The following is a 26,357-nucleotide window of genomic DNA, read 5'->3' on the forward strand; positions in this document are numbered from 1 at the left end:
CCGTACAAATTGGTTACTCTCAATTTAATGTAATTTCTGGTGATTTTATGCTGATAAAATTGTTGTAATCATCTATTAAACACCAGATTGAGTTGTAAAAGGGTAGACACTGCCCTTGAATCTTGAATTTGGATCAAGAGGTAAGACCCCCTTCACATCACCATGAATTCAGCACAGGAAATAGCCAAATTTAATGGAGAATAGTTTTATACATGGCAAACAAAAACCATGTATTTGCTGATGAGGAAAAATCTGTGGGGATTAGTTGAAGGGAGAGATGAATGCCCAGAGAGAGGGGAAAATGAGTGGAAGAGTAGGAATGAAAAAGCATTGGGGCTTATTGCACTCAGTTTAAATGATGAGATCATCCATCATATCACAGGGATACAGTGGGCAAAAGATGCATGGGATGAACTCAATAAATTATTTGGTACACAAGCAAAAAATTCCAAGATAAATCTATTAATGCAATTTTACAAATTGGACATGAAGGAAAGTGAACCCTTAATCACACACTTGAACAAATATAAAAGCATTAAGCAACAGCTGGCAGCTATTGGCAAAAAGGTAGAAGATGATGAAGCATTAGCTGTACTTTTGAAGAGTGTGGATAAAGGAGATTATGAAAACATTGTAGCAACACTAAAGAATGTGCCTGAACTGAAGATACACGAGATAGAAGCAGCTCTATTGGAGCAAGAGAGCAGAGGCAAAGAGAAGAAAGAGCTCGACTCAACAGCAGGAGAGGAAAAAGCATTCTTCACCCGAGGAGGATTCTCTCGAGGACGAGGACGAGGAAGAGGCAGAGTAGGAGGGAGGACCTTCACTTGCCACAAATGTGGAAAGCCAGGACACATGGCGAGAGACTGCTACAGCAAACCCAGTGAAGAAGGAACGACATCGGCAAACTTCATGGAGGCTCCAAGAGAAGTGGAGTCGGATCATCTTTTCTGAGAGAGAGAGAGAGAGAGAGAGAACCCACAACCCAATGTAACCTGCCCCAATAAAGTAAAACCACCTCTGAGCCACCGATGATGTAGGCCAAGTGGTAGATGTATGTGTGAACACTTTAGTCAAGGTCACGGGCACTTATAGTAGCCTTGGACACATAGAGAGAGAGAGTGTCAAGGACTATGGAGTTTAGGGACTTGAGGCACTGGTCGCGGGCTATCAAGTAAGAGGGAAACTTGATACAGGGTCCAGGTGTGTTAGGATTATTCACTTGAGGGGAGGTGTTGAAATATACAAGTGAAAAGGGTGTGTGTGGGAACAAGCTCTTGGATAGAGGCTGTAAAAGAGGAGATGTAATTGTGAAAGAACCTGTGAAAAGGTTAGAAGAATCTACTGGGAGAGAATAATGGGTAGCATGAGGGAATTTAGGAGTGTGGAGATATTCTGGGAGATATTCAGGGAAAAGAGAAGAGGTGGAGAGAATCAGGCAAGAGGTGGAGATATTCAGGGAGTGAATCATGGAGAAATCAATGGGATTAGATGCTTGATGTAAACTCTATAAATTGAGGCATAGCCCTAATGAGAATTTGCTGGTTTTTGAGTATCCATGCCTACATTAATCTATTTGTTAATTATTCACTAATTACATCTTAATTATTTCTTAATCACTTTGTTAATCATGTTGATTCTAGTGTTTGATCCACCATAGCTCATCATTTTGCTCAAATTTCAACAAATTTGAGCTATTTTTCCAATGCTTTTGAGTTAATCCCACCTTAGGTTAACTCCTTGTAATATTTTTCCATAATAGAAGCTTTATTTTCACTTAAAAAAAGTCAAAGAGAGCGAAAGAGAGAGAGAGAGGGAGAGAGATTCTCTCTTTTGAAAAAAAACACATTTCAATTTTAAATGTTCGAACCTACTTAAGGCCGGCTTGTCCTTGGCTTTGGCCTACTCATAAGTGCCTCAGCATAGCTTATGGTTAATTCAGTCAACTTGTTTTAAAAAGTAAAATAATATTCCACTGACTCAGTCTTGCGAATCCTACCTTGTCCTAAACCTCACAAAGAAATCATTCAAGATTTGGTTATTGGGAGAGATATTTAAGGGCTCCAAACACTGGTGGGCGACCTATTGCCTAATGAATTATACTATAAGAGCATGCTGTCAGAGTGGTGTCCATAAGGCGATGAGGTCTGCCGTGAGACATGGCCTAATGAATTTTACATTTAAAAGAACTTTACATTGGCTTAGGCATGTAGTAGACCCTTGAACAATTGAGGCAATGGTTGATACAATTGACTATGGATGGATCTTGTCTTTTGGTTTTGATCATGGAATTAATGTGAAGAGCGGCTCTTCTTGTGGCTAGAAATGGGTCCAATGGAGGTGGCTGCATGGATAGAGCATGTATCATAGAAGAGGAAGATTGTGTCAAAATCTAGCATGACTTTGGGCTGATGTGCAGCTCGCATTGTCTATGGGTTTCAAGGCCATGGGACTCACATAGTAAATGATTAGAAACCACCAGAAGGAGCCAATATTAGCTCAAAAAAAGGTGGCACGAGGTCCATAATGACCACTGATGAATGACAAAAGACAGCAAAAATTGACTCTACAACAAACACAAAGCAGCACAAGGATGTGGAAAGTCTACAAAGAACATGGAATGATTTTTTAAACGCTAAGGAACTGATCAATGAAAGGCTAAATGACACATATGAGCATGTACTTTGAGTTGAATGGAATCAAATTGGGTGAAAGAGAATTTAAAGATCTAGTAAGGAGCAAATTTTGAAGCTACATATGCAAATTAAAAATGCAACAAAGAGGAGTCGAAATCTTGAAGGAGGAAAAATCAACATCAAAAATAAGAATGCAAGCATATAAAGAAATCCTTGATTTTATTCAATGGTTCCAAATTTACACCTATAAAATGCATACATATGATCTCTCTCTCTCTCTCTCTCTCTCTCTCTCTCTCTCTCTCTCTCTCTCTCTCTCATATACAAATTTGTAAAACTAGAAATTCTATGTCTCCATAATAGAAACGTTTAAGATTTGAAGTGCTCATCTTGAGTGGCTATTGTATATGTATCTACAGAACTCTATTTACAGTTTATGCATCCCATAGTTGGATTTGTTTGTATGTCTAATTGCAGTTGTGCTAGTGAATAGCTTAGTCTTTTGAGTAGCAGCAAGTATTTCAGAGTTTAGGCATTGCACTTAGCATCTTTATGTGGTTGTTAAGGAAGCTGATAAGTCAGGAATCACTAGCCACCTTGTGACACATCTTCCAATCAAGGAAGGTGGGTGTCTAACTAGTAGCACTCACACAAGTTGATAGCGAGTACTTTTGCTAGAGTCCAAGTGTTTTGTCCAAGAGACATCGTTTTGTTAGAATTTGTGCATCTCATTGAGTGTGGGATCTGGTCTTTTATTGGACACATATTTTTCTCATGTTTTGGCCTATAGTGGAGATTTATGGGTCATAGGGTCGGCCAACTTCTTGGCCTCCTTATATAAAGGCCTTCTCTCCTCACTTGTTATTCATTCAATCCATCCACATGCACATTGTTTGAAACCTATCTACCTATTGGCTAGTCAATATTGCCATTGTTAAGCCTCATGCTATAATAAAGATGTTCATTGTCTGATCTCTCTCTCTCTCTCTCTCTCTCTCTCTCTCTCTCTCTCTCTCTCTCTCTCCCCCCTATGTTTTACTTTCGCATTGTGTGACTTTCTCATGGTACATCCCCTAGGTTTCTTGCTGATTTGGCCCTCCTCCTTGCATCTTGTGAAAGCCTCCTCTTCATCGCTTGATGTTGTCCTCTCTCCTTCATCTACGTTTTCTATAAATCTCTCTTCTCTGTGGTGACTCCCATTAGTGGTTCAACACTCGACTTTTGCATCTTCATTTTCTAGTGGAGTTTGGAGTAGGCGAGGTGGCTGGTTGTTGTGTTTTATAGTAGCAATTTTTACAAGTTTAGGGCCTCATACTCTTCGTGGGGCTAGTATTTGCGGCCTAGGTACCTAGCTGCCCATATGTGCATTTTTCTACCTCATGGTGCTGCATTTCTAGAGCTTGAAGGTGGATGTGTTTTCATTGCTACATCAATGTTTTTTGCATTAGCGGCCCTTCTTCATCAACATTTTTCTCTTTTGGTGCTTGTGCCCTGTGTTTTTTTAGCGGAGTCTAGGTGCTACGATCTCGAGGGGCTACATTAGTGATCGATGGGCTGTCTTTTACAACCTAAATAGCAGCAAGAGGTATGTTTCTTGCTTGTGGTGCAGTGCAACAAGTAGATCTTGCCATTCATCTTCTTCCCCAAATTCCCTCCCCTCCCCTCCAAGTGGGTGTTTCTCAGAGGATTTTTTGTACTGTTTTGCTGTTTTCCAACCATTCTCTATCTCAGATTTTTGAGGGGGCTAATTGGTCCTTGTGGTTCCTACTACTCGAGAAGTGTTGGAGATTGGTGGTGGAATGCTGAGATCATTGGTGCCAAAAAGGCTTGCTTGTAGAGGTTTGCTATTGACATGGATATGGGTTCCCACTTGGAGGAGGAGTTTGTCCTTGTTTCTATAAGATCAAGCATTTGTTACAATGCAACAGAAAATACTGAGTCACCTGCTACTCTTATGGAAAAAGGGTCACTTGGCCAAGGATTGCAAGACCAAAGGTAAAGCCTAGGCCGGGACCAAGTTTTCAAAGAAGGGCAAGGATCATATTCAAGATGATGACTCTGGTAGTTCAGGGTTCCCACTATCACAAAAATACGAAGCCTCAATCTATCTTAGGCCCATCTTTTGACCCATTCTTTCCTTGTAGGTCTTTTAGATTGTTTCTTGGGTGTTTTTCTTGAAGCCTTTCATTTCCAACTTATTTTCTTCCACTGTGCATTTTCTAAAGTAGTCTACATTCTCCTTACGTCTTTCACATAAGTGAAATGAAGGTTGTGCTTAGAAAATCCCTTTACTTATGTGTGACAATCGAATCGATTTTTTGAAATAGCTACATGCCTTGTCAAGTTTTCTCTTACTACATGGTAGATGGCTACTTCAAAAGAGTTATATGAAGATATTTGTTATGAACACAAGAAGCCCAACAAGCGTATGTGTCGATGCAAATGCACACTGAAGAAGACGTGGCCTATACAAGAAAGAGCAAAAATGAGAAAGGTCAGAAGAAAAGAAAACTAATGGAGACCAACTTTACTAATTCTTTAGACACATTAGGCCCAATACACACTAAAGGGGCACACCCGAGTTGAGTGCCTAAAGCATGGGCATGCAAAAATACACATGGTCACCTGTCCCACCACAAGAATAGGAAGGCCACAAAAGCCACCAAGCACTTGGAGTGCCACTGACTTCTCCCGACTTGGTGTGGAGCTATGAGAAGTCAACGGCCACATGATCCAGAGTAGATAGCAATCAAAAAATAAGGTTTAGCACAAGCTCACCTATCATACCCAGGAATGCTATCAGGTTAGAAGGACCCAAGAGTTTCCCGCCTTGGGCTCGAAGGCCTTGCTACTTTTCCCACTTGTTGGGGTCCTAACCTCACCACTTTTTTCTGTTTCATTTCTTTCTATGATACACATCTTAGTACTAAAACTGTCTGGGGTACCATAGGTGACAACCTCACCCTATCCCTCACTGTCGGTGTGGTCCACAAGGCCTTACACTTGCCCCTCATTGTCTCCTTCAACATAGTCCCAAAATCCTTTTCCCATTAGGAAATTAGTCATTCTAAACTTCCACACATGGAAGTTGTTATTGTCAAGCTTCTCATTGACAATTTTATTGATGTTATCAGATATCTTTGCTTGCAACTAGTGATCTACAAACAGACAATTTCTATGTGTAACCTATAACAACTGTAACTCTTATAGTGGTACTCTTGTGTAATCTATATATCACAACATGCGACCAAAGTACAACGCATACATACACCCACAATTAGCAATGCATATGTAATAACTGTCTGGACACCCAAAATGCACCATTGCACTGTAATAATCAGAGTTTGGACATAGATAATTCTAAACCAGATTTTCTTAGAAGAGCTCGAAAACACCTTGCAGCAGTTGCCAAATGGAGGCCAAAATGCCAATCTACCCACAAAACTTCAGTACAAATTACTTTTCACCTTATAGGTATCTCTGCACTTGCAAAGGCAGCTCCTCAATTGGAGATGTGTAGCTCTCAGAGAGCTACCCAGAGGGTGTCATACTAAAACAAAAAGAGAAAGAGATGATGATGCTCTTACCCATGTACACTTCCTTTGCCACTCAGCTCCTTAACCTTTTGATACCGTAAAAAAAGATTAGAGGAGGAGAGAGAGCTTCAGCTCTTGCAAGCACACACACTCACACAACAATGGATAAGAGACACACAAATATGGAAGGCTAAAATCTTCTTGTTGTTGTTGCTCTCAAAGGGGTCTAACCCCTATCATGTTGTAGTGATTTGGAAAAGTTTGCCAAATAACTACAATGCAATAAGTGTCCAATAATTGGACATGATAACCCCTATCATGTTGTAGTGATTTGGCAAAGTTTCCAAGTCACCTACAAAACGGGTAGAAGTGTTAGGGGAGATTTAGACTCCAAAGTTTCCAAATTACTACAACACTGGTAGAAGCATTACTAGTGCATAATGTTGCCAAAATACTAGGAAACCAAAATCACAACAATGCGATAAGGGTCCAACAAATGGACATGACAACCCCTATCACATTGTAGTGATTTGGCAAAGTTTCTAAATCACTACAATACTAGCAGAATCATTAGGGGAGAATTGGACTCAATTTCTCACCATTTTTATCTAGAGAGAGAAAGAGTTTAACAAGAAGAAAGCCCCCATTAACAAAAATTTTAATAATTAGATATATTTCATATATTCCTTATATTATATATTATTAATAAATTAACATGAGTTGCTTAGTAAAATACTTAGGGCACACTTCATATTGTTAGTTCTTTAATATGTATGAACACTAGAGTGTATTTCTCATTTGCACTTTCTGCCCCTAATAATTCTAGAGATATGCCAAATAAATCACTTTTACTAGTGAAATATGACAATGAAATGGTGTCATATTACATTATAGAGAACTTATGTGTGAAAATAAAGCGTCTAGTGCTTTAATAGTGGTGCTAGTAAGCACATTACTTCTCAGGATGGTTTGTTTTCCACCTCATTAATTCTACTCCTCAATGAGGTATAGTCACATGCATAAATAACTCCTTATATCTAGCAAAATCTACTTTGAAAGTTTTCAAATAAGTAGATTTTCCTTTAGGCTTCAAGAATTTCTTCTCAAAAATTTGAAGATATGCCTTGAGTAATAAGAAGATATTCCTTGAGTAATAAAAAGATTTAAAAATGTTAACAATGAAGAAAATTTCTCCTTTGGTTGCTTAAGCAAAGTGGATTTCTTATGCACTCACAACACACATTAGAAGAAATGTGGGCTCCTTTTTGGGCCTTTTAGTTTTAGAGAGAGAGTGACGCTCAACCAATGAGGAAGAGGCTTCTGTAAAACGGAGAAATTTGGCATTTTAAAGCAAGAATTCAAGTAAATAGAGTAAAATGCTCAAAATTAAGCTCTCATCTTCTTCTTCTGTGTGTCTTTTGCTACACAAAATGGCAACCCGTAGAAAGCCTCGTACTAGCATTCTATTACTGTATTCAATAGTTATAATACGGATGATGGGACATGGATACCATCTACAATTACAATCGGGAGCTGGGTACTTGTAGTACAGAGAAGGAAGAGGAAGAGGAAGAGGAGAAATGCTAATGAATTTGTGGAGCCATTCAAGGGACAAGTTAAAGATTTCAAGGTATGTGAATCTAGTAAGCGTGTGACAAAGGTACTAATACAACATGTTTTCCAGCATGTAGACTTGAGGGTGAAAAAATTTCCTCCTATTTTTCCACGATGTCGTCCCAACTGTGAGTAGTATCTCAGTCAAAGCTTCTTTTGTTTTAAAAGTTTTTAATTGTTATTATTATGCTGTTGTTTATCCATTCAATCCTGTCTCCTTATTGTTTTAAAAGTGTCTAATTGTTGTTTTAAAAATGTCTAGTCTTTTGATTTTATGCATATATTTATCCATCCAATAGGATAGACTAGCACCAGTGGAGAGTATAAGTGAGATTTTTTATGCTTTCCATGCATATGTAGGAGAACAAACTTACAAAGGAAAGAGATCTTGTAGACCACGGCATATTTTTCTATGATATGCAGTACTTTGAACCAAACACGTCTTTTGGATGGGGTCGTTTGACTCCATTACCCCTCCCATTATTTAGAAGCAAAGATTGGCCATTTCCAACTTCACAAACTAGTGAAAGTTATAGGATTAGGTTGTATCACGACATACAGAAGTCTCTTAAGGCATCTGTTGTAAACAAAGAATGTCAAGCTTACTATTTTTATGCCTATCGAAATGTGTTGACTTTTTCTTTAATGAAGAAATAAGAAATACTTCAACAATGTTTATTTGCAAGTCAAGTAAGGCACTCGACTTTTTGGACAATGGTTGGGACAGGAGAAAGACAGAAGGCATCATTTCTGTTTTGGAGAAGAAGTCAATAGTTTGCAAGTACATTATTGGCTCTCAAAACTTCATTGCAACTTTTCACTACACCATATATCATTATGTTAATGGCAACCTTGTTCCATTAGATCAAGATTTGGAGTCAGATCTCGTGAATACGCCTCTAGTAATGGAGATATATTTAGAAGGGCAATTTCTTATAATGCTAAACACACTATCTAAAACATCTCTTTCTCAAATTAGAGAAGATCTTACATACGAGGAGATTGAACAATTGCCAAAAGATTATACATTTACAATGGATACTAAAAAGGTAAACAATTTATATTTACATTCACCATTTAGTATGCTGTGTAGAACATTATATAAGATACCACTAACAAAACCCTTTATTTACAGGTGCCAAGGCAAAAAGAGAAAATGACTTTCTGCAAAGAATCTGTCTCTCATACTATTCACTTGATTAGTCATTGAATGATGACAATCAAAACATTGTAACTCCAAAAGCAATTTAATATATGAAATATTTTTTTCTTACAAAACAATGTCAGGTCACTTACAAAATTAATGTTAATGTTACAAATTTAAATAAAATTCTAATGATGTTGACGTCGATCAGAAGACTCTGGGACACGGAAGCGACGCCGTGATTGAGAACTCGACTGTGCTTGGGACTGAGGCAGCCTTCGATTTTTCTCCTCTTTCAGTCTTTCCATTTCTTCCCACAATCTTTCTTCTCTTTCCCTCTCCGCTTGCATCTCGACCTGCCTCCTGGATTCTACCCATTCATCCACCTCAGCTTGTAGCTTGCCTCATAATCATTGAGGGTGGCCACATGTGCTTCGACTTCTCTTTGTTGCTCCTCATCTCACTGACATACTCTCTCTACATCTTCCCTTGCAAATTCGGTTGCCCTTCTGATCTCTTCTTCAGCACGATCATTGACAGCCAAAATAATTCTTTGTACAGCTTTGGTCCTGAACTGTTTTACGTGTGCAAGGGAGCATATTTGTTCAGAATTATTTCTTGTACACAGAGAAAAGCTTTGTTAGGGACATTATAGCTACGTTAGATTATGCAAGTCTACGTTATAAACATCAAATAACAAACATCACTTACATCAAGAATATCAAAAATTTTCTTTATTAAAGGTAGGCATTTAGGGCCGTCCTCCATTCATAGCTGACATCTATGGGCTGGACTGGCACCCTTATCCTACAATATATCATGTTTTGTACAAGGTTCGGCTCCATTAAGAGATGTTCCAATGCATATACAAATTTTTGAGCACATCTGAGAGGTTGAAAAAACAAGCATCAGCTTATCGTGCTTAAATAAATCTACATGCTTATGGAAGAGGGAAATGTCAATAGGGACTTACTCTCTAACACGGCCATGATATTGTTGAATAGAGTTTGAAAAATAACACGTGTTTTGCTCAATGTCATACAAAAGCAAACTCCAATGTCAGTTGAAAAAAACAAAGAGGACATAGGTGTTATTAAAGAAAACACATATAGATTATCAAATATTTGATGTCAATTACATGAGACTCACTCTTCATGGTAAGCCGTGAAAATAAGTATTGCCAAATTGAGGTTCATTGGTTCAGACTAGGACATAAGGCTCAAAAATGATGAGCTATCATTTTGTAATGCCGCGGAAATGAGAGGATCCACAGTATATGTACAGTTTTGGACCTCTTCTGGTAGTAGTAATATACAATACCTAAATGCAACAATGAAAAGAACAAAGAATTAGTCCATTGGTACTTATAGTTCAATCATGCATCATACTATATACATCATGCATTATATATATAATAGTAAAATCGAATCCATCCAGACGCGTGACAAGTCTTTGGCCCCGAAGTGAAAATGCAGCTCTAACCAGACGCAGGAGCCTCCAAAACTCTCAATTCTCTGATATTCTCTACTTCAATTAGACTTAATTACCTCTCTATCATATCTGCATCTTCTTCTACTGCAACAAATTCAACTTCAGTGTGGAGGGTTGTGAGCTGTGCGCTGCAGTAGCCTTCAGTTGTGGTTGGTCCTCCGGTTGTGTGAGGTTCTGCTTTAGGGGCATCATCACTGGGGTGTTCTAGTCTTAACCTACTCTACGAATAGGTGTCCCTGTCGTGAGGAGCACGGGAGCTCTCAGATGGCCTTGTACGGGGATGGAGGGGGGGAATTGTAAGGATATGCCGCATTTGAGGATTGCTTACAGAAATAGGATCTATACCACAATCAACGAAGGGTATCAAAATCCCTCAGCATTATTGTTAGCCTATGGGCATGAGCAGCGAGAAAGTAAGCATCTTCAAAAAACTCGATGATTTCTTAAAGACATAATAATGCAGATGCTTGCCACCTCATACCAATACTCCATTGCTCACAAATTTCATGCACAATTCTCTAGAAAGGGAGCCTGGATATCGCAGGCTGCATGTGTCGCTCAATGCGACGAAGCTCCTATAAAACTGCCCTGTGAGCTCCTCCTTGTTCAGCCTATTATGAAAAACATTATGACAATGGGGTCACCACCAAGCGATATAAAACAAACAGGACTCCAGAGGGCTTCGAATCTCTTGATACTGACCCCACGAAAAACATTATGACAATGGGGTTGAAACCGAGAGAAATGAAACAAACAAGAGTCCAGAGGGCTTAGAATCACTTGTTTACTAACCCCAAAGGGCTTAGAATCACTTGTTTACTAACCCCATGATCAACATTATCAAGTGATATGAAACAAACAGGAGCCAGAGGGCTTAGAATCGCTTGGTACTGACCCCATGACCAACGTTATTACAGTGGGGTCGGTACCAAGCCAGAATCAATTAAACAGAAATTCACATGCTTATTAATCGCTTTATACTGACCCCATGACCAACATTATGTAGGGTTTATGCTTGCGGGGTTTAAACCCGTGGGCAACATTCCACAAGACAGTTTAGTACCAAGAGACTTGCTAATCGCTTGGTATTAGACCCATGGGCAACGTGAGCCAAGGGGGTCAGTATTAAGCGATATGGGACCAGAAGGACCCCAATGAAACCATGAGCGCTTTGTACACACGCTATTATCAACATTCACAAAACAGACATAAAAACGTTAATAGAGGGTATGAAAGAACTCTGAAATACCTGCAATGGATGTAGAGGCCGAGGCGTTTGGCTCAGTTTGGGGGGCATTGAGGAGGCTGATGTAGTCGGAGACTTGAAGGACGATGGATGTAGCAGCGGTGGCATTTGGCTCTTGCTATTTTGTCAGAGACTCAAAGGTGACAAAAATAAACACATGCAAGAAAGGAGAGGAGTGAGCACATAGTACATACCATATTGACATGTCAGCACCGACCTTTTAAATGTCCACACGAGTGGTATGAGTCGATAACGTCCCAAATCTCCTCATGTGGTACGAGTCGATAACATCCCAAATCTCCCTTGGGAGCAGTGTTCGGGGAAAATATTTTTGAGAAATGTACCCAAATTCCCATTGGACTCTTCTCAAACCAGCAAATCAAGCAATTTGGGACATACATTTTTAGAAATTTACACTATTTCATAAATTTTCTTTGCAAGCTAAAATCCTTCTAGGTTTAAGTCTAATAGGAAATCCTCAGAGCCAACCGGCTCTGTGATAAGCTGAGACACCCATTTGCATTGAGTTACCTACGTTGCCGTCCCTCTCTATCGCCAACTCCATCCCCCCTTCGTCTTGGAAAATTGAAGCTTTCAATTTTTTCTGGAGGTATGCCCATCTCTCCCTCCCTCCCTCCCTCCCTCCCTCCTCTCTCTCTCTCTCTCTCTCTCTCTCTCTCTCTCTCTCTCTCTCTCTCTCTATATATATATATATATATATATATATATATATATATATATATATATATAAACACTCAAAAGGAACAAACACACACACACGATGAGGTGGGGGGACGAGCCGGTTTGAGACCCCCTCCACTAAAGCAAAAACCCTCATATTTGTTCTATAAATATGAAGGCCAAGTAAGTTTATATGCTTTCACGTTGAAGGTTAGGGCAGGACATCAATTTTCAGGCATGGAAGACATACTATTTCAGCTTACAAAATATAACTAAAATACAAAATATGCCGCTTGTATGTTTTTTATTTAATATATAAAGGCTTCATCTCAAAAAAAACTTATTGACCCCTTTATGTCTCTTTAAATTTAGGGTTCAGTACCAAGCAATGATGGGCTTATGAATTCTACATGAGCCCTCTACCGCTTGGTACTGGCCCCTCTTTTTTTGGTGCTAGTACCAAGCGATAGGGAGCTTGTGTATATCCAAATTTCTTTATCGCCAGGTATTGACTCCATGTATAATAAGCTTGCATGTACTAATTGACTGAAATGTTTTTGTAGGCATGTCTTCGAAAGAGTTAGACATTGTCTATGAATCGGATGATGAGGCAGAAGAGTCTTTTGTAGAAAAGATGTTTATGTTCCTGTACAATGCACAAGCCCACGAGCATTTGCATGAGTTGTCTTCAATGTTCAACAAGGAACTTTCTCTTGAGAACATCATTAATTCTTGTAGGATTGTTCTCGGTGACTGTGAGCAGGAGTATGAAGACACTGTTTCTACCAATATCGTTATGTTCGATGGTGAACGATATGTTCATCCATCTGAGTCATGTGAAGAGTAGCCATTGTCTTGAAAAGATTCCCAGCCTGCAGCAATAGAGTAGAGGAGAAATGCCCAATACACTTAGAGAAGTGTCGCCTGATCCAATTTAGTTATGGTTTTCTTTGTTTTCTGCATCTTCTTTACTGAGGACTCAACCCGAGACAGTGACTTTGGCAAGCACTCAAGTGCCAATCGAGGATGATGGGGTTAAGGAAGAGGTGGCTATAGACCCAGTAGAGGAGAGGACAGAGGCCGAAAAGGAAACCTTTGAGGCTAATGTATCCCTTATCCCCTTCAATGCAGCACCTATTTCATTGGAAGATAGTCAATCTAACGAGAATGAACAGGGGGAGTTATCACTACCTTCCTTGCCCAGCTTTACTATGGCAGCCCAAGCTGATTATGTTCAAAATTCGTGAAGACTATTGCTTGGCTGCTTTAGCAAATTTTAGTGAAGCATACATGGGCTGGATAGAGGAAGGAGTTGACAATTATCTACTAGTAGTCTAGGACTCCGAGTACTTGCTTGGCAAGGAGATATTAAAGAAGATGTTCGATGAAGCTAGAACATGTGAATCCCAATTTCCTTTCGAGGAGGAGGCTGCACCAATTGCCGACCGTCTTGGTTTGGTAGATATGGGCAAATTTTTGGCACCTACTGTGCATGAAGACAGTAAGTCCATGATCTCTTTGTGGACAAGATCCATGCTTGAGAGTGATAAAAATCAACAGGTAATAGAGCCGATTTTTCAAACTATAAGAATTTGATTTACATGGACTTTGTCGATTGTGTCAATTAAACATATGACATTGGTACCAGGTTTTGTATATGATGATCATTTCTCCTAAAGAGAGCAAGAGGCTCAAGATCATCCAGAGCTTCCACTTCAAAGTCAACAGGTCATCGAAAGGATGTTGCTCTTGCTCAATATATAAGACATTTGAATCATCAAAAGGTACATGCAATTTACGACACTTGCTTAAAATTGATAACAGGAAGCAGTGACATGAGTCATGATGATTACAATTTTAATACGTAGGTCATTATATTTCACAAGGAGTTCTCAAAAGACAATGCAAAATTCCCTTTATTCGCATTCAAAGTATTATCCAAGTTTTGTGGTGAACAGGAAGTGCCTTTTAATGCTGAGAAGGTGGTGCTTGTCGAGAAACAGTTTGCACTGTCGATATTTGGTCAAGGTTATGGTTGCCAAAAAGCACTAAGATGCCCCTACTAGTCATATACACCAAGAATTACAGACCCAGACACATTTCATCCATATGGAAAAAGATATCTAATAAGGACAAGAAAAAGCCAGTCGAAACTGTTGCCTCCAACGGTGCAAATGCCAAAAATAGATCTCCCAGGCAGATGAAGAGGAAGAAGAGGAAAAGGAAGACGAAGAAGGAAGACCACTAAAGAAGATCAAGCCCACCTCATCTAGACCACCTTCTCCCAACCCTTACTCTTGAGCAATGCCACAACTGATGACGCTCTCTCGCAGTTGACTGATTTCAAGCACATTGTCACTTTTCTTTATTAATCAATTGTATTGCACGTGTCAATGATGATGAGGACTTGAATGTGTCTTTTTGTTTTGCTTTATGAATCAATTTCCTGTAAGTCCATTGATGTAACTCTAAAAGACTATTGGCTCGATTCTTGTCTCCACCCTATCTAGTGTGCTTAAAGTAACATGTTCTTGCCATGAAATGTGACTTCTCCATGCCTTGAGTTGACCATATTGACAAATGAACCATATGACTTTGCAAAATATGGTGTATGATTATATAGTATAGGCTACAATCAATGACAAAACATAAAAAAATCAGATGTATGTATTAGTTGGTCTCACAATATTGAGATTGCTGCAGTTTTGAAAGTTCTTACCATGTAATGAGTTACATGTTGATCACTCCATCTTGAAATGAATGCCTTCCTCCAAGTCTCTAATATGTTTTCAAATAATTTTATCTCACTATCGCTCCAGCTCTTTTTCTCCATGAATGCAAAGATCTTGTCAAGTGAAATCCACACATCTGCCTTTTGATTTTGGATTGAACCTTCATTTCCAATGTCCTTGACTGCATTACATAGATCTTTCCATCGATTAAACATCTTTTTCTTGTTTTTATCTTCAGTATGACAAAATCTTTTAGCTTTCACACCACCTATTGATGGGTTTTTTGGTACTTTGTTGCCCCCTTGTGACCGCTTGTCATCCTCCTCAATTTTAACATGCCCCCCATGCAAGCCAATGTCTAATAGCACTTTTTCTATTGATTTGATTGCTTTTAACAATTCTTTTTTAGGCTTTAACGTCCATGCAATGCATATGTACAAATACACGAGCTTCTCTACAATTCTACATAGTGCATGCAATGTGCATATGTACACTCTCGATAGAGGAATATCAAGAACTGCTTTGAAATCTTTATATTTTAAATGCCTATCATGAGCTTTGTTCCATAGTACACGATCTAAAGTCTTGGCACTTGACATGCAATATAGACATGGACTCTTTGCATTTGCACCTTTGCTTATGTTATACATGCATTTTAGAGTCTTCTAATCACTTGCCATGTGCCATTCCACTTTATAGTCACCAAGCCCAGGCACATGAAGGGCCCATTTCTTTGCTCACTAATCAGTGATGAAATTGTAGTTTGATGAAACACCCAATGCAAAATTTCAAAGTCTTCTTTATCCACCTATGTCATTAGGAAGAAGCTCATGTTTAATACAAGTTTCGTGTTTAAATTATTTCAATGTAATACACAGTTATATTCAATGATAAAGAAGATACCTCAAAAGATCCAAGTGGAAATATGTTATTCTCCGATTGAACACTAAAATATCTTACATCATCTTTTGTAATTGATGTGTCTAGGGCCCTGTTCATTAGAGTGATAGTAACCCTCTCCATTTTTCTGTTCTTTAAAATCTCACACTCATCCAGTTTCAAAACAAATTTTAGAACTCCTTCATATTCTTCTTGACTTATCTCAAAGAACTGAACTCCGTACCTTTGCAAAGCTTCAAGATCAAAGAAAATATCATTGTGCTAGTAGTTAAAGAGTACCTCTACGTCCTTAGCAATGAATGTTGCTTCAATATATACTAGTAAACTAAGATTCTCAAACACCTCTGAGTTCACATGGCATGCAGACTTTACTTGCATTTGGTTTTGGAAGTAACGAACCTTTATGTTTCTTACTTTGATATTTCTCTCCTAGTGCCTTAAACAGTATACTATATGCTTTCTGAGAGATGCCAGTCTCATCTAGCATTGCTTGTACCTGAGTTGCATTGAGCTGGTTCTTGTTCATAAAAGAAGACACATGCTTATCATTGATTTTTTGAAACTTCTTTTGATACAGCATCTCTTCCACTATTCCTTTTGGTACCAAATGACTGTAATGCACTCTAGCTTTCGGAATGTACCTTGGACTCTAGATGAAGTAAAGATCTAAAAATAGAATAACATCAAATCTGATTACTTATGTCTAATTTCAAACAAAGAGCCTAATCTAAAAAGAGAAATATATATGAAACAAGAGTTAACATTACCTTACAGCCTGTACTCGCTTCTTCATCCCTCCACTTCCAACTTTCATTTTCTCTATGTTGCAAAGTTGCCTTCTTCTTTTACGTGGCCCTAGTGCTGTGTCCTTTCTCCTTAAAGCATCAATCTTTTTCTCCAAGTCTTGAATTGTTTCTTTGTTTGCCATAAGCTTCTCTGCATACAACCCATTTAGTTTTTTTATTTCAGTGTTCTCTATCGGTAGAAAATCCCTCTGTTGTTCTCCCAACCATCGCTTTTATTTCCAAGTGTTGGGCATAACCCAGCAAACCTTGTCTACCATCACCCATGAAATGTAGTAGGTTTGTAATGTTGTAAAATGGAGATGGTGCATTTGTAATGTTGTAAAATGGAGGTGGTGCATTTGTAAATAGATCCTTGGGATACATTGACCCATCGGTCCACAAGCCCAAATGACACTCTCCATTATTCCTCCTTTGCTCTTTTTGCTCATAACATTAAAAGAATCTCTTATTTTGTTTCTTCAAATGCTAGTACTCAGATTATATGTCCACATGAAGATGGTAAGTATCATATGTTCTTTTACATGCTATCTCCATGTGTTGTTTAAGGTGGATTAATTCCCCAAATTTGGATTAATGTTCTCATTTGCAATGCTAGTATTTTCTATCATAAACATATTAAAGAATTGAAACAAGAATTAACTCAATTAGTAAATAAGGACTTTTTTTTTAGTTTCAGCAAAGAAAACCCCCACCGTCAAGATGATGATTAAAGCTTTCCTTGAATCTATTAAATGCATAACTACCTCAAATCTATGAAATCTTGGTTCTGACAAGTTTTACGTGCATCCAACAAAGAATGCCACCTCATGATGAAACCTCATTGAAAGAATATGCATATTTTAATATATTTAAACTAATTATTATAATAGTTAAAAAATGAGCCCCATTGTAAATTTGGATATGTTTTAAACCTTTTTTATTTTCTCTCTCTAAGCTGAGTTGGCACTTCTTACAGGGCCCAAAATTGAGTCCACATTTCTCCTAATGAATACTTCAATCTCAAAGATCTTCACATCACAAGTTCAACTACCCATGTGGCCCTTTCCAATAGACACTTGCCATGCATGTTTAACTTCATTGAATGCCATCGGCCTTCTATTTCTCTCTTCTTGGGGAAGGGGTCTACCAACTCAAAAAATTCTCAACTTGGGACCCTTATGATCTTAGTTCAAGTCAATCCCAATATCTTAACCTTGTAAAATACATAAAAACATAAATTTCAAAAAGGAGAGAGACACTGCATCAACTACATAATAAGCAAGCCCTAAATCAACTACACAGCAACAATCAAGCCCCAAATCAACACCAAAATTATCATCAAGTCCATGACATTAAGCAATTATTAAAATTATAATATTATATTATATAAAACCACGTGAGAAACATAAACTCCCATTCTTGTTCTGATGGGGTTATGCCCTTGTTAGATTCCTTCAGAATCCCCTTCTTGTTACCATCATCTGATTTACTAACCTCTTGATCTCTAGTGTTTGAGTGAATGTTTGAGTGAATGACATCACTTAACTAACTCTTTTATAAGCCCACTTTAATGCACTAGTGGGTGGCTACTCCACAAATGCATTTGTGGCTACTCCACAAATGCACTAACTTCAATTTACTAGTGATTGATTGCTCAAAAAATTGAAATCTACAATACTCTAAAACAAAAGGCAATAAGAAATAAAAATAATAAAAAAACATTTAAAATAAACAGTTCCTATGCTTAATAGATTTATCCAAATGCAATATCTCACTAGTAATCCACTAACTCATCACACTAACCTGTCCTTTTCACAATGTAGTAAAATAAGGAGTGCCTACACTTTGAAGATAACATCCCCACCCCGTCTTGTTTGCCACAAAGGGACAATGGACTAAGTTGTTGCATCACTAACACCACTTGTCACTAAATTCTTCTTTTCACCACCCACTAACATCCCCACCAATCATACTTTTTAGCTAATCTCAAGGATGTGGTCGTGTGACTAGGAAGGGGTGTATGTTAACCACTTTGGTGGAGCACTTTGATAACTTGGATCTACAACCACAAACAATCCATTCACAATTTTTGGTGACATAATTTTGGCAAATACATATTTTCACAACATTATAATTGTAAAAGCTCCTTTGTTATGTTGTAATTGCCTTGATAATGTCTATATGTCAAGGGCATCAAGCTTGTATCATGAGGAAATCAAAAATTAAGGCCAAATACATGTAAAAGAGCTATGTTGTCTTGATAATGTCTATATGTCAAGGGCATCAATCTTGTGAAATCAAAAATTAAGGCCAAATCCATGTGAAAGAGCTAAAAATAGTAGATAGAAGCCCTCGGGTCACTTACAATTAGAGGCAGGTTACTTATAAAGTACTTAAGTTAATTTCATCATGTTTGTAACACATTATCCATTCATGCAATAGAGCTCTAGTCTTCTCTATTCTTGCAACTTCTCATGAGCTAGGATTAGTGATGAGTAAGTGATTTTGGAGAATGCTACCCAATGGAGATGAAACCATGGCAACAGCGTGATAACATACATGTGGTAGTAGCAACATATTAAACAATATCGCTACAAGAGTTGAGCTCTTAAGGGTGATTTGAGCTCGACTAGACTTGGAAAATCTCATGACATAACAAGATAAGGTAAGGTGAGTGCCCAAACTCATTAACAATATGTTGACTTTGGTTAATATGGATTAATGCACCCAACTTGGATCTATAACTGCCAACAATCCATTTACAATGTCCAGCATAATTTTGCCAAAGACGTGTCTTTTTCATACTATATTGTATTGTATTGTAAAAGTGACTTTCGATGTTATAATTGCCTTGATAATGTCTACATATCAAAGGGCATCAAGCTTGTATCATGAGAAAACTACAAGTAAGGCCAAATCCATGTAAAAGAGCTAAAACTAATTTATAAGAGATTTTTTTGGGCTAAGGAGAAGGTAGTGAGAAATGACTTATGAAGGTAGTGAGATTTTTTTGGGCTAAGGAGAAGGTAGTGAGAAATGACTTATGAAGTATATAGGCCAATTTCCTCATGTTTATAACACATTCTCCATCTCGTGCAATAAAGATCTAGTGTTCTTCTCTATTCTTTTTTCAACTTTCTCATGAGCTAGGATTCATAAGTGAGTGACCACAGCATTGGGACACACCGTATGTGGGATCAATGTAACAAACGAGCTCTCTATGAGTGAGTGCGTTTGGAGGATATTACCTAAGAGATGAAACCACAACATTGGGAGACACACCGTATGTGGGAGAAATGTAAAAAATGAGCTCTCTATGAGTGAGTGAGTTGGGAGGATATTACCTAATAGAGATGAAACCATGCAACATTGGGACACACCATATGTGGGAGTAATGAAACAAACGAGTTGATCTTTTAAGCATAATTCAAGATTTGGCTCTACTTGGCAAATCCCATGGCATACAAGCTAAGTCAAGGTGTCAAGATAAGTGCCCAAACTCATTAACATGTGATTTTTAATGTGATATAATTGAGATGGTCAAGACCGATGGGATAGATAAGAAGAAGCAATCTGCTTTTTTTAATGTGATATAATTGAGATGGTCAAGACCGATAGGATATACAAGAAGAAGCCATCTACATTTATGGTAGTATATTTTAGATTATGCAAACATTATAAGCAACAATAAGAGTGTATATGGTAGAAGATGTGTGCACTTTGTTAAAGTATATATGCTAGCGATCTTTTTAGCTTGGATAAACCCATTGTTGATGGCTACACTGGCTAGACTACCCCCCCTCAAATGCAATGGATAATGCTTACCTTAACATGTTGTGGGGAGCTTGCTAGCTCCAAGCTTGTATCTTTTGAAGACCCCAAGCTACACTACTGGTTGCTATCTCCACTCCCTTGCCTCCTTCCCCAAACTGTCACACTAAGAGGTTGCCTCTCTCCATACAAGGACTCTCACTCCTCTCTACCCTTTCACTTATACACATAAGCACAATAGGCACACACTAAGAATGGAGCACTCTCTCCTCTCAACTCTCTCTCTCTCACACACTAAGAATGGAGCACTCTCTCCTCTCAACTCTCTCACACACTAAGAATGGAGCACTCTCTCCTCTCAACTCTCTCTCACACTAAGAATGGAGCACTCTCTCCTCTCAACTCTCTCTCACACACACACCATAGACACACAAGAGAGCAAGGAGATAAGCACAAGAGGGACATGCACCAAGAATGGAGTACTCTCTCTCTCTCTCTCTCTCTCTCTCTCTCTCTCTCTCTCTCTCACACACACACACACACACACACACAACATAGACACACAAAAGAGTAAGGAGATAAGCACAAGAGGAACATGCACCAAGAATGGAGTACTCTTTCCTTTGAACTCTCTCTCTCACACACACCAATACACACAAGGAGATAAGCACAAGACTCTATCGGCACAAAGGGGGATTGTTGTGTCTTTGCATTATGAGAATTTGGTATTTATATAATTGGTCTTCTTTACACTTGGGTGCCCAAAACTTAAAATGAGATGAACCAAATGATTACAAAAGTTACATGGGCTTGAGAAGTTGTTGTCATAATTGCAACCTTTATAGTGTTGTTTCATGAGATTTATTATTCTCTCTCTCATATATAGCAAAGAGATGCTAAGTTAACCTTAAAATCCCCCTACCTGATGTAAACTTTGTCATCAAAGTCTATTGCCATAGGGCATGCTGCCCTAGGTATTCTTTGTAGCAGCTCTTTCTTATCTAGAGCATGTGAAGGGTTCTTCTTAGAAAGTAAGGCGTCTTCCACAAGTTTGTGTCAATCATGCCTTCAAAGGTAGTGTGCATGTATGATGGAAGATAGTAGAGCCTATGATAATAATACATGATACCACTGTCTAAAGGCCCTTTGTTGAGATCAAACTTCATGCCCTCGTGGTTCTAGCTATGCATATAATCTTCATGTATGTCAATTAGAAAAATAATGAGCTTGAAAAACCTAACAGTGGTGGCTCCATGCAAGCAATCTTGTGAGCATAAACTACCTTTTCTTGTTTAGATTCTCAAACCTATTATGCTCAAAGTAAGGAAAGTTGTAAATGAAATGCAAGGTCCCAGGCCCGTCGTTCCTTGAACTCTCAAATCTTCTTTTAATTAGCATGCATAGTGGATTAATTCTAAGGTTCCATGTGGGGATTCCCTATAGATGTCCACATATTTCTTAATGGCAAGAAGAAATGGCACTCTCTAGGCTGGCTAGATACCAAATCAGTTTGCTAGGACTTAGCCCGATCAGCATCAGCTTGTATTTCTTAGACTCCACGTAACTCTGCTAAATTCTATCGCCTCTTGTAAGCATGGGCAACAATAATGACTGTGACAAGGTGGATGTCCAGCAAATCAACAAGCCTTGGTTTCATGAGCCTTGATCTTCTTGCTATATTTGCCCATAATGACTATTGTTGATTTAGCTGTTCAAGTTCCACTACTTATGGCGTATACCCTACCAAGGGATATGGTAGCTGTGTGGATTGGGGGGTAGTTGCATAGGCCACTTCTTGAATTGGTGTTGTTGGATCAAAAGGTGTTATCTGTAAGAGGGCATGCTGCATGAGATGGGGTTTAAGTAATGGATTACCTGTGATGATTACTTGCTCATAATCTTCTACTAAGAGATCCAAGATTGGATCTTTGTTTTGGTCTACCATCTCTTCTTGATGGTGCTGAGTAGTAGGTCTAGCCTCTAGGTGGTTGTTTCCTCAAGGACTAGTGGGTTAGTGAAATCAAAATAAGTGGAAGAGAATTGCTCTTGGTTAGTAGTTGTTGATGATGATCCCTTTCTGCATGAGTTCTTGCTTTTGGTCTCTGTTTTTGCGAACTATTGGAGAAGAGATCATGAATCTTTATGTTGAATTCTTGGTTGGTGTCCTCTAACTCAGGGTTCCTATTCATAGCTTCCTTGTTGGCCCATTGATGCCTTTTTTTTCTCATTCACTCACTCTCTAGGCTACAAGCATACCGTTTAAAGATTCTATTTGTAGAGGCCTATATATAATATATTTTTTTTATGATTTGGGCCGAAAGAGTGCTTAAGTCAAAGACATAAGCTTCCATTTCGTAATCTTGTTTGTTAGCCTATCTCGTAAGTATTCTTCTACTTTGTCATCCTATTGTAGGTATTCTTCTACTTTGTTGTACTTAGAGTGGAGGTAGTGGAGAATACCTTTCTCCAATTTATGCACGGTTTGCCATGCATGTTAACTTGTCCATCTCCTATAGTAGTTGGACTAGGCGTGATTTGTACGATTCTTCTTCTTTTTCTTCTTCCTCCCACCTTTTTTGCTTAACTACTAACTCGGCCTCATCTTTAGGGCTTATTTAAATGCTTTCTTTGTGATCATGTTTCCTAGATGTAGAGGGTCCAGCTTCTATCATGGTTTAGACTTTGGTAGTCAGTCCAGCTATAGTTCAAAAGGTGCATGTGTTAGTTCCTAAAAATCTACTTTGTCTTGTCCTTGGGGCATGATCTTTTTATTAAAGGGCTTGAGACCTCACTTAAGATCTCTAGCTCCACTATTGTCATTGTTCTTGGACAACAACCATAACTTCAAGTAGCTCATTTATGTTGTGTTCTTTTGGAGTTTCATGGTGCCGTGGTGGTGGGCTCCCCTCATCTTCTACATACTCCTTCTCTTCATCAGTATGAGTTGGTTCTTGTGTTTTTGGAGGAAACAGTAGGGGTATGCTTGGGGTTACATTCACTCTCAGCTTCTTTGCTTGTTCCTTAGGTGGGGAGCCTACCATCAAGTCCTTAATCTTTGCTAAGACTACTAAGTGCTCCTCTATTCCCCTTTGCAAATTCGTTGGGTCCATGGGAAACTCTTCAGGATCTTGGAAAAGGAATTCTTTCTACATGGTTAAGTACCTCTGTTCATAATACACGAGTTTACCACCTCGTTGTCGTGATTCTTGCTAATATAATGTATGAAATCCCTATGGAGTATGCTAGCCCAATCGTCCTTTTCTCCTTTGTGTAGACATAATCATGGATGTCACCCAGTAGGCTTTCTCTAGCTTTGGGTCCCTGAGAGAAGAGAATTTAGCACCATTTTATCACCTTTTCATCTGGGCAGATCTTGGAAAAATCTAGCTTCTTGGAGAAAGCTATCTCTGCTTTGGCAGGAGCAAGGCTTCTCTATGAAATTTTTAGTAATCACAATGGACTTCTTAGACCCGTCAGTGCATGTGACTGTTCCTCCCCTCTTTATTCCTTGCTAGTAGGAGGCCAAAAACTCTGCATAAAACTTTGTGTTCACATTGCATTTGACTGCTTCAGCAAACAACAAGACTTCTTAGCCCTGTTTAGACCAAATTTTCCTTCACATCAGTATCATTGATCAATTCCACGCACGTGGGGAATGGTACTAAAAATAAACCTTTTTGTTGTCCATTGTCTCTATGTGATAACTGAGGATAGCGTCATGGCATTTATCCATTAGTGGGCCAAGGGGAATGGTACTAAAAATAAAGCTTTGTGTTCACATTGCATTTGACTACTTCAACTAGACTCCCTAGCCTTGTCTAGACCATCTTTTCCTTCACTTTAGTATCATTGACCAATTACTAAAAATGAATAAGTACAACATACTCCTCACTGTGGGGTATGCGAGGAGTAGTACTTATGGCCTTGCTTCAAATTTGTTGAAGTTTTGCGGAGAAAGAATCACTACTTCAAATGTTAAAAAGCATGTAACTGGTGTAAACTTTGAAAAAACCATTCAAAATTCTCCTCACTTGGAAGTTTTAAGCAACCCTTTGGAAGTTTTGCACTTGTGTACCTTTGTATAAGCCTTGAGGGGATAAAGATTTTATAGATGTTATGTAACTTGGCCAAATATAAGGTTGTAAACCTTTAAAAGATTGGGGTAGTTAAAGCTTTGGCATAGGCATGAAGGAAAGATATGGTAAGCTTTACAATATATAAGCTTATAGGTTTAGCTTTGAAGAAAAGCTTAGTAGCCACCCAAAAGAGGAGAGAGTAAACACTTTATATAACATAAAGCTTGTAAAGCTTTATTAATACTAAAGCTTCTTAAGCCTTGGAGCAAAAACCTATTAAACTGGCTATGGTGCACATGTGAACAGAGAGAAAAAGTAATGTTTGTCATCCACAAAGAGAGAGAAAGAGAACGACAGTTGTCGCCACTGGTGGCATAAAAAGAAAGAGGGAGAGAAAAATCCAAGCAGCACGAGACGGGAAACACATAGAGAGGGAAGGTGATTTGAAAATTTTTCTTTGAAAAATCCTTAGAATTTATAGAAACCCCTCCAACACTGTCCAATATAGACTTGCTAGATCAGAAAGCTTTTGAAATTCTGAGAGTAGGAGAAGAATCTTCAATGGTTGCTTATTCCATCCATAAGCTTGGATTTTAGAGAGGATGAGGGAATCAAAAGATGGTTTTGGAAAGTGATTTATGGTTTTGGAGAGTGATTTTGGAAAAGGTTGTGAATATGAGGTATTTTCCAAAAGCATGGAAATTAACCTTTCCACTTCATATCAATTTTGGAAAAGGTTGTGAATATGAGGTATTTTCCAAAAGCATGGAAATTAACCTTTCCACTTCATATCAATTTTTGACAATGCCTTCTCCTTTTTCCTTCCCATGAAAGTATTCCTTCTTTGTTTGAAGCTTTAGTATTTGCCAAAAAATAAAATCTTTTGCCTTCTTTGCTCCCAAATAATTGTGTCAAAATTCACTTTTAAATTTTTCTCAAAAAATCCTTCTCCTTCATCAGTGGTCCCCAAAGCTCTAATACCACTATCAGGACCTTTATGAAACTTGGAGAAGAAATTCTAATTCTTAAGCACAAAAATTAGCATATAACATAAAATTGTACAAATCAAAAGAATAAATCTTAACAAATAAAATTAAATAAACAAGAGAGTTTGAAAAAGTAGAGAAAAGTTTACCATTGACACAAGATTGGGTTGAATCTCCCAAGGATGAGTGTGGCCCTTGTACCACTCACCCATATTTATATGTATTAAAAGCTTGCTTTTCAAAAAGATAACCCATTTAATTGAGCTTGAAGAGATAGAAGTTTCTCAGAAATAGAAGGTGGTTTCGGGTTTGACATATTGAGGAATTAAGAAAGAAAAATATAATTATCAAAAATTTGATAATGATTAAGATTAGGAAGAAAACAATATGTAAGAAGTAGTACTTACGGCCTTGCTTCGAGTTTGTTGCAGTCGTATGTTGTCCCAAAATTTTTGGGGAGAAAGAATCATAACTTCAAATGTTAAAAAGATCATAAGTGGTGTAAGCTTTGAAAAAGAATCATCAAAGAAGACCGAAGTATGAGAATCCTTGATGCCCAAAGTGCCTTTGAAATTCTCCTTTTGCTTGGAAGTTTTAAGCAACCCTTTGGAAGCTTTGCACTTGTGTACCTTTTTAGAAGCCTTGAGGGGATAAAGATTTTATAGATATTGTGTAACTTTGCCAAAGATAAAGTTGTAAACCTTTAAACTATAGGAGTAGTTAAAGCTTTTACGTAAGCGTGAAAGAAATTATATGGTA

The sequence above is a fragment of the Cibotium barometz genome, chromosome 12, assembly GCF_041138505.1.
Source record: "Cibotium barometz isolate CiBa-2024 chromosome 12, ASM4113850v1, whole genome shotgun sequence".
Classification (NCBI taxonomy): domain Eukaryota; kingdom Viridiplantae; phylum Streptophyta; class Polypodiopsida; order Cyatheales; family Cibotiaceae; genus Cibotium; species Cibotium barometz.